General features: G+C 46.6%; 1 long non-coding RNA gene across 2 annotated transcripts in view; it reads right to left on the bottom strand.

Moving 5' to 3' along the window:
• Positions 1-7: 7 nt before the first annotated feature.
• Positions 8-7,700, bottom strand: part of LOC109294336 — a 15,314-nt gene continuing 7,621 nt past the window's right edge. The window contains exons 1-3 of one of the 2 annotated variants that reach the window (XR_002096503.1): positions 3,530-4,651; positions 2,212-3,435; positions 8-1,774 (exon numbers count right to left, since the gene is read on the bottom strand). This is a non-coding gene — a long non-coding RNA (uncharacterized LOC109294336). Of the gene's footprint in view, positions 3,436-3,529; positions 4,652-7,700 lie in introns of those variants that run through there. The other variant, XR_002096504.1, reaches the window with a different exon arrangement.

Genomic DNA, 7,700 nt, shown 5'->3' with positions numbered 1-7,700 from the left:
AAGAGATGGTGGGGCAGATCAACAGGATGCCAATGAAGCTCTGGCCATTCCCACTTGCTGAGGCTCTATGCCTGCCCTCACGTGGACTTACAGGGACAGCAAAACTGACAGGGAGTTCAGGGCAGAGGTCTCAAACTGGCCACTCAAGACCACTGATAGCTGCCTCTTTTGAAAATGTGGATCCTGATTCCACTTCTGTGACACCAGAGGCTGCTTGGGAAGTTACATCAGGGGAATTTGGCTGTTTGTAGAAGCAACCGAGAAATCATTCAAACAATGCGGTTACAAAAAAATGGAATCTCTACAACTAAACAACTGAAGTGACTTTGAAAAAAAAAATCAAATCCTACTTTGAAGCGATGCTTAATGTAAATGAATCACTTATTAGACAATGCAACAATCAGCTGCTATTCATTATCAAAAACAATACAAGAGGATCAGCAGAGAAGAGCCATGAGCTGGAGGGAGCCCTGCAGGAAATACTATGGGATTGGGACCAGCTTCTCTGTCTGTGCTGCCATTGTTGCCTGACAATGTCTTGCTAATAAATGTCCAAAATCATCTTGGTTAATAAACTTTGTCATCTTTTTCCAATCACAGAACAAATGGATAGAACCAGTGACCTTTGGACTGGAGCAGAAATCCTAGCTTGGATGAGGTGGAACCTTGCGTATTGAAGCCACACCTTGCAGAGGTACGAGAGAGTCTGGAAGCCTGATTCCCAGTTGGAGATTTCAGGTTCTGAGGAATCACTGAGCGCACATGTGTGCTGTAAATCCAGTGGCAAAATTCTTGGCTTCTGGTGGAAATCTGTGAAATTCTACCATAGCTTCAGATGTATTTAAAACGTCAAGTGCATCCTGGATTCAGTATTTAAGGGAGCAATACGGTCAGCGCAGGAGCTCCCGTGTTATTTATTTTTAAGTCCATTGACTTTATTCCAGGCAGTCCCTGCATGGTCACTTTTCAACGTGTCACTGCTGTACTGACAATGGCTAATGGCACCTCAGGATTTAGTGGGGAGGCAGGAAGTGGATTAGAAGATGTTTGAGGCTTTCAGCAGTGGGAAAGGAGCGTGAGCCAGTTTGGAGGCCAAGCTCTCAGCAGAAGCGTCTAGCTGAATGGAACAACAGTGAAAGTGTTAACCGCGTAAGCATTAATTTGTTCCCTTTCTGTTTCAGAAGTAATAACCCACAGGGACAAGGAAGGCAGTTTAAACCTCTCAGACATGCTATTTCACACCTGAGTTGGCCAAGAGCATACAGCACTGCACTCATTGTGCTCCTGTCACCTTTCTTGGCCATCTTTACCATGAGGAGGGCGAGATACTTTTTCAACAAAAGGAGATTCTGGAGCAGAAATCTGCAACAAGGGCTGAATTCTGTGGCAAACTCAGTGGCTACAGAATAGGTGGGGTCCTAGCCCAAGCTCTATAAACTTGTTAAACTTTACTGCACTCTCTATAAAATCATTTTAATAGTTCAAAAATATGCCAGTGCAGAGAGCTTGATACTGCACCACATCCTTCAGGTCTCACTGAGACAAAAACCTCATCAAACAATGCCTGATGTGGCCCAACTTTGACTAAGCCTTGGTGCCATGTGAAAGCTCTTTGATGGTTCTCATATAATATGAATGTGGGCGGGGAGGGAAGGTCCTCCATTCACTGATCTCTGATGGACAATGGTCCACATCACAGAAACACATTAGTCCCATTGGCTTTAAGTGGCAATCCTTTGGCAGTCTCTAATAGAAGATGAAGATCCTAGGGAGCCTTTTGAAAAGAGAACAATGTTAATTAGTATAATTAGTACTATTATACTAAGCTATGATTATGAGAGTAATATTAATAATATCATACCAGTATATAGCATGAGGATGTTAATCTACCACAGGGAAACCTGGAGAAGGAACCACCTTAATTAGGCCCCCTCCTTGTTTTACTACCTTGCTCCAAAGTACCCCAAAATGCACCTAGTAAAATCCTGCTTCTCCCTGCTCTGGTAAGGAAATTATTTTTGTTGGTCCCTTGAGTTGTTGCTTAAGGCAGGTTTCACTGTAATTACATACCTCACAGCAGTGCAGGGAGACTTAATTAAGAGACTTACTGTAGGTGCATTGTCAGACAGAAACAATGCAGCTCTTTTGGCTAAGGCACCTGGTCTGATTGTGATGGGCATGTTAACTAGATAATTAAAGTTGGAAAAGTACCTTATGATCATCATGCAACAAACAGCCAGGACACAACACGCAGGGTTTATTCAGAACCCTGGCCTCCATCAGGAAGCTTGCATTTTGAAAAGTCTTGCTGTCCCCATCAGGAGACATGCTGCAAGATCGTATTTTGGTAGAAGAGTGTGACTCACCAGCTTCAAACTGTGACATTTCATTCCTGAACTATTCTCGGAGCAGCTGGCTCCACAAGGCAGGGAGAGGTGGGGAAGGGGTAGGGAGAGAAAGAGAGCCAGACTGAAAACTGAGAACTACTCATTCTCTCCTCCACAGGTATGTGGCTTTCATGTTCACCACCATGTAATTTGGAGCAATCTGGTAAATACCATGGGGAGGAGAAACATAAAATCCTGTTTCATAAAATCTGTATGAGCCAGGGCTAAAAAATAAGTCACTCTTAGGCAGAATGTAGTTTGGCTTGATCTCTGAACCCCAAGGAAGAAAGCAAGGAAACTTGCTGCTCTCCAAAATTCAGATGCTGCAACTCTGGGCTCCCTTTTCAGAGTCCCCACATGATGCAGATGCAATACTTAGTCCTCAGCTGCATCCAGCTGATGCCATGAGAAGTCAGGGAGGGAGGAAAGCGCTCCCTGAGCCTAGGGGAAGTTCTATGCGTCATCTGGCAAGGCTTCAGTGTAAGCATGGTGTCATAGTCATAAACAGCATGCTGCATGTGAGCTTGGTGCTTCGCAGCAGTGTGGGCTGGTCATCGCTGTCACCAGCTCTGTGCCAGTGGCATATTGGTGACATGGGCATCATCGCTCCTGACCTCAAACTCTATGAATCAGTGAGTCCCTGGGCACACAGACATGCTTGTTCATGCTTGTAAAGTGCTCAGGTCCCGCAGCTGTGGGCAAATGCAGCACCATTGCCATGGGTACATGGCAGGTTTGCAGCACAGGCGGATCAGCAATACACCAGGTCACTGGGACAGCAGCTGCAGGCACCAGGTGAGTGGCGTGAGCTTGTCTGTGTGCAGGCAACTTCACTACTGCATGTCACAGAGGGAAAAACTTTGAAGCAGTCTTGAATAGGGCCTGGCAAGGTGGTTCTATACTGTGTCTAGTACCCCAGGCCCGGTGGGGCAGGGGACCTGGCATATGTTGGAGACTGCTGTCACCAAGGATGACGGCACAACCCCACACACTGCCTCCCGCTGTACAGCCAGCCAGCCAGGCAGGGATTTCATGCAGCCCCAGATTCCTGCATAAAATAGAATGCTGTTTTTGTGGAGGTTTCTACACAGCCCATCTCCAGAGCTCTGTATGGCAGTGTCTGTCCCATCCCAACCCCTTACCTGACAGAAGCCTTACTGAAAGCAATGCTCATTCAAAGTAGCGGACTAAGCCTGGCTGCTCCGAATGATGCGGTATGTAGGAGCCTCACCAATGACCTTGGGTAGGTAATGACCGCCTGAATACAAAAGATGGATATAAAAGGACCAGCCCCCTCTTTTACAGTCTCCTGCTCAGGGAGGGAAACACGATGACTTGTTAAATCAGTGGTTCTGTCAGGGCTGAGGGTTTTTTGTTTTTTTTTAACTTCCCAAAACGTCCTTCAGCAACAGAGAAGGGGGTGGGGATTTGCTCTTTGAAGCCATTTCCTTGTGGGAATAGGAAACACGGAAAGAATTCAATTCCCCACCACAGCCAAACACCACTGATACATGCTTCAAAAAAACCTGAGACTGAAAGGCAGGCTCGCTGGTGGGCGTGGGTGGCTGCTAATTTACAGCAGCATCAGATTATGTCTGTCCACTATCTAGCATCAGTAAGTGTCCTCCCGGCATGTTAGAACAGAGAAGGGAAAGGGGGAGGAAGAGAGACAAGAGGAAGGGAAATCGGGAAAGGCTGAACAGAAAGGAGTTGCGGCAATTCAAATCTTTGATCAAAAGTGCCATCGAGCGGAGAAGCAGGGCACTGCAGTTTAACCTGCCTTTGGTGAGGTTGCTGCATACACAGCAAATGAAATCTGGCTTTCTAGTGTCTCTCAGAGGGTTTACACCACGATTGAGTCCCCCCAGAACCCAACAGCTATACCAATGCAGCAGCTTCTCAGAGATGAGAAAAACATGCATAATAAGTGAATACAAATCTTCATCGATACTGTAAGATGCCAGCACCTTCTACTGGAGAAGCACAAAACACCTTAAAAACAATAAGGGATTAGGCATCACAGGAAGAGCATCAGCTCCATTTAGGAAGTGGGGAAACTAAGGAAGAGAGACAGTGGCTGAGTGACCTGCCCAAGGTCACACAGGAAGCGTGAGGCAGATCCGGGAATAGAACCCCAGAGATGCTGAGTCCTGAACAATACCTCATTCTTTCTCTCTTTTGATTTAAGAGGTTTCTTAACCCTTTAGGATCCTGCCAGAGAATCCTCTCTAAATACCTCCTCCACTGAGATGAGACTGCCAAGGACAATAACAGAAGTGGGAAGGATGGTATTTCTATAGCTCCAGAGGGGTGTGCGATGCCTTCCAGGCACAGCTCTTTCTCTATAGTTGGTTTCATAATCTAACACAGAGGGTGAGTGAGCCACAGAAATGCATGCAGTTTGGTTTGCTTACATGTGACATTGCTGAATCAACAAGAGCAGCATCCTATTAAGGTGGACCCAGCATCCTACATAGCATCCCCAAGTGGGACCCTTGGCAATCGCAGCACCTAGTTTTAGTGCTTGGGAAATGTGGGCCTTGACTTCTCTGCATGCCTGTCTCTCCCTCCCTGTGGTGGGAATAGCACTGCTTCTTGGGGCTGCTGAGCAGATAAATTAAAATATTTACCAAGTGCTTGGAGATCTTCAGCTGAAAGGTGCAAGAGGAAATAAAAACACCTCATCCCTGACCTTGACTTTGGAGTCAACAGCAGAATGTGGGTTTGCAGAAAGGGAACATGGCAGGAACACAACCCAGCAGAAGCCCTGTTGCTTTCCCTTGTCCACTGTCCAGTACAGGGGCTGCAGAAAACTAATAAAATAATTCTGGAATGAGGAGCTCAGAAACCAACCACTTTAAAAGGAGAACAAGACAGAAACACAGCCCATAGCTGGAGAATTCATAACAGTCACAGAGGAACAGACTTCTGTGCAAGAAAATCTGTAACGGCTGCAGCTGGGGAGGGGAGTTCTTCAGTCACAACTCCTGAATCAAGCAGATCTTGCCTTAGTTCCAAACCCGACTGCCCTTGGGAGCAGTCTCAGGACATCCTGGGTGGCCCCACTGTCCTGGAGAGGTGCCATGCACACTTTTGCTCAGGGCAGGGCTGCAGGAGCAAGGAGATGAGGAAGGCATCCAGAGGCTGACAGTTCCACCAGGTCCATGGACTGAATTCTTCTCATTCCATCTTTCTCCCCCCACCAGCTGCTTCTGAATTCCTTTTTCATCCATTCATTCCCATAAGGCCAAGCTATGCAGGCAGAGGGGAGGAGAGCCTCTGTCTTACATCAGAGGCTGTGATTAGAGATGTTCTTCTCACACCCCAGCCTTTTCAAGTTTTACATTTTTTAGCTTAAGGCACCACAAACACTGGAACTTTCAGGCCAGACTCAGTCAAGACCCCTTTCCCAGGGGAAGACTTTCGGGCAGGGCTGGACCACAGCTGCTTATAGGAACAGTCTCATGCTCTTAGGGGAGGCTGCCAAGGCATTTATTAAAGGAGAAGCCATATCTTATGCTCCTGCTAAAAGGGACACAGGAAAAAAAAGATGACTAAGAGACTGGAAGAAGCAGAGCACAAAATTACTGTGCCAGAGTCAGGTTAAAAGGCTGTGTCTCAAGGCTCAGTGATGCTTGCAATGGTTTAGACATCATCAGACTGATTACAACTAGTGCCTTGCTCCAAAAAACAGAGAAATGGGACTGCTCTCTTATTTTTATTGACACCTTCTCTCAGGATAGGGGGAGAAGTTTGCTAGTGAAACACTGAAAGGCTAGAAGAATTCCAGCTCTTCATGATTCTGGAGGGTCTAAGGATCCAAAACACAATAATCAAAATTACCTGGGGAGTTCTTTTAAAAGAAGAACCTAAGACTTGCTGCCAAATTACAGCCATGTGTTCCCCAAGACAGAAATCCTGGTTACAAGGGCTGAAGGCTCCACACCTCTGGAGTGCAGTATCAGTATATTCCATCAGAGATAAGTTTAGCCTGATTCAATGTTCATCCCTGAACAACTGATTCAGTGAAATCAATGGCCTTGTGTATTACTGTATTTTGTTGAGGTTCCATCTCTAACTAAACACCATCTAAATGCAGCCTTTAATCCTTGGAACGTTACCGCAAAAGCCACCATAAGGCAGATCCAGATGGCCACGGTGCCTCCAGGGGCTACTGGGTTTCAGACTGACTTTGCCAAGCACCTGGAGAGAAGGGAGGCAGTGGTGCAGTGGTGACTATTGCCAATTCAGGGAAGTAGGCAGGCATCTGTAATACAAGTTACCATGGGAGACTGGAAGTAATTAACTTTCAGACAGATGCTCACTAGCTTCTGGGAACGGACCTGGAGTAAGAGTGGCTGCCACCAATCCTGCCTTGGCTTGGTGGGAAAGATGGATTAGAGATGCATCTTTGCCAGCCCTGTATTTCGGAGCCTGTAACAGGCATTGCTTCTAGTGCTGTTACCAGGACATACAATGGGGTTGTTCTGCTGAAAAGTTGGTTTGCCATTTCATGTGTATACGATCCTTGTTATGCTATTCATCGTTTTCTTTCATCTTGAGGAGAGAGGTATCCATCACTGAGGCAGGAAAGCAGGAGGTCTCATTAGATAAGTAGGGCCATACATTGTAGGATCAATCTTAGTTTCTTTCCTCCCGAGTTTTATTTCCTTAGTAATGGCGGACAACCCCTAAGTGAAACCCACATCACCAGTGCATCTGCTTGGTCAGTAGGCAGGAAGAGAAAAAAGTCATCATATGTAATCTGCCTTTCAAATAGCTGTGGCCAAGAGTCTCTGTCTCCCTGTTGTTCATAGGGATACACCCCTACGGTTAGCAGCTTTGCCTCTGTATGGCGCCAGCATGTCCTAACAGTCTGTGCAGATGATATACTTGCCCCAGTGCAACTCAGGCAAACCAGAAGTTCATAGGCCCATTTGATCTCACAGGTCTAGAGAGGAGAAATGGAGACTTGGGAGGGAAATGCTTCCAAAAATGTTGCAATTTAACATTTGTTTTAAAACCCAAGCCCAATATGGTGCTATTGATTGTGAAGGATCAATGATTCCCACTCAGGGAACAAGGATAGGCAGACTGAGCAACAAGGTTTTCCTCTCTGCCAACACCCCTCAAGCCTACTCCGCCACTCCCGTTACTCCAGTTCTGGGCTCCCCCATAGCGGCCAATGACCAGCAGTCCCCTTCCCTACTCCATCCAGCTCCAGGAAGCAGCCCAGTCCTTCTCTGAAGTACACTCTTTCATGTGGGTCCCAGATGTCCCCAAACAGCTCTGCCCATGCATCTCACTCCAACA

The sequence above is a fragment of the Gavialis gangeticus genome, unplaced genomic scaffold (genome assembly GCF_001723915.1).
Source record: "Gavialis gangeticus isolate Ggan-Ray unplaced genomic scaffold, GavGan_comp1, whole genome shotgun sequence".
NCBI lineage: Eukaryota > Metazoa > Chordata > Crocodylia > Gavialidae > Gavialis > Gavialis gangeticus.
This window is presented reverse-complemented; position numbering and strand designations above follow the sequence as displayed.